This window comes from Chinchilla lanigera, unplaced genomic scaffold, assembly GCF_000276665.1.
Source record: "Chinchilla lanigera isolate Chin_1 unplaced genomic scaffold, ChiLan1.0 scaffold00023, whole genome shotgun sequence".
Lineage (NCBI taxonomy): Eukaryota > Metazoa > Chordata > Mammalia > Rodentia > Chinchillidae > Chinchilla > Chinchilla lanigera.
Window position 1 is genome coordinate 654674 of NW_004955424.1, and position 1744 is coordinate 656417.

The window sequence follows — 1744 nt, forward strand, 5'->3', positions numbered from 1 at the left end:
AGAGGACTTGGCCAACAGCCAAGTGCTGAAGACGGCTGCAGACGGGGAGTGTGACACTCAGAGTGGCCATGCATTGGCCACAAATGTGATCCCTATAACGCCAAATGGGCAAAGGCATTTATTAGACCTCTGGGGTTTGCAGGGCAACCAGAGGCTCCTGTGGCTTGTTGGTTGGTGCTGAGGCAGAGCGAAAGTCTGTGGCTACTAATTGTGTGATGGCTTAGAAGCCATGAAAGAACCTGATGCTATGGCCAAGCAGCCTCCTTGTGTGGGGCCGTGGTGTCCATGGGAAGAGCTACTGTGTGAGTGGTGAGGCCCGCAGGAGGGGACTGCATGGATTTCCATGGACTCAATGGATTCTGCCCTGTACTCTGAGCTTTATCCCAGTGGAGACAGAAAACATGAGCAGTGCTGGTTGCTCTGCATGTCCCTGCGCCTTTCCGGCCGAACCCTCTCTTACTCCATGGCATGAGGGAAAAGGGGGAGGAGATGAGGTGGGTGGTGGGGAGGGAAGGCAGGGGTGCAGGAGGGCTGGCAGGGAAGGACAGCCTGAGGGAGGGGGGACACCAGGTGGGTAGATGCCAGCTACATGGTGGCTCTGGTGAGTTAGGAAAGGGTGTCCCTTCCTCAAGATCCTGCTCTATCCAGTGGAAAATGGCCCGACACGTTGCACTGTTCAGGTAGAGCGGGATTCTCTCACAGTGTGGTCGAAAAGCACAGAGACTGTTTACACACTGAACAAAGAATTATTACGGAAGTGCACGAGGCATGACTCCCTCTTGAGAACACGCCCCCCACTTGGAGCTCATTCTTGCTGTTTCCGAGGCAGTTCAGGATGGCCCCTCCCCCTGTCTTTAGTTATACTGCCATGACTGCCTCATGCCCCAAACTGCTTCACAACCTTCACCTTCCTGGTCATTTTGAGTTTGGCAGAGAACCAGAAGCCTCCTGATGCCAGATCCAGAGACCAAGCTGATGAGGGGCACCACAGTGCTTGTCCAGGCCTGCGCTCCCGTTGGCTAGCACTGGGCACTGGCATTCATCGGGTTTTTGCTGACAGTTCACAGAGATCCTCACAATAGCAGCTTCCACACCTGCTTTGGGAATTGACAAGGACAATGGGCTACGTCTGTCGGAGGAAGGTGGAATATTTTGAGGGGGATTATGGCAATGTCTTTTACTGTAATGCATTTTTAAAAAGTGTAAACCTTCACCATATTTTTAGGCCCCCTTTCCTTATTTTTTTAAAATTATTTTAAAGAGTAAAAGAAGGATTACATAGTAATGGGGGGGGCTTACCAAATTATAGACAAAGTGGTAGGAAATTGTCAATGGTTGTTGTTTTACATATTGTTATCTACAAGATAGTTTCTCAGGAAAACAAATAGACAAGTAGTAGTGAGTTACAGACAAAAGTGGTAGGAGATCATCAGTGGGTTATACTATACTTTGGTATCTTCAAAGTGGTTTCTAAAGAAAATAAATAGAGCTATATATGTGACCTATTGAATAATCATTAACTATTCTCAATGGTTGTTGTAGGAAACACATAATAATAAAGATACATCCATTTACAAAATAGCATAGGAACAATTCAAACATTACAGAGGTATGGACAGATTAGTAGGAAAATATCAATGACTGCTGTAATACATGGTGTATCTTCAAAGTGGTTTCTCAGGAAGACAGAGATACGCAAGAAGGATCTAACAAGTAGTTACAGCCTAAGGGTTGTCAAAAATAG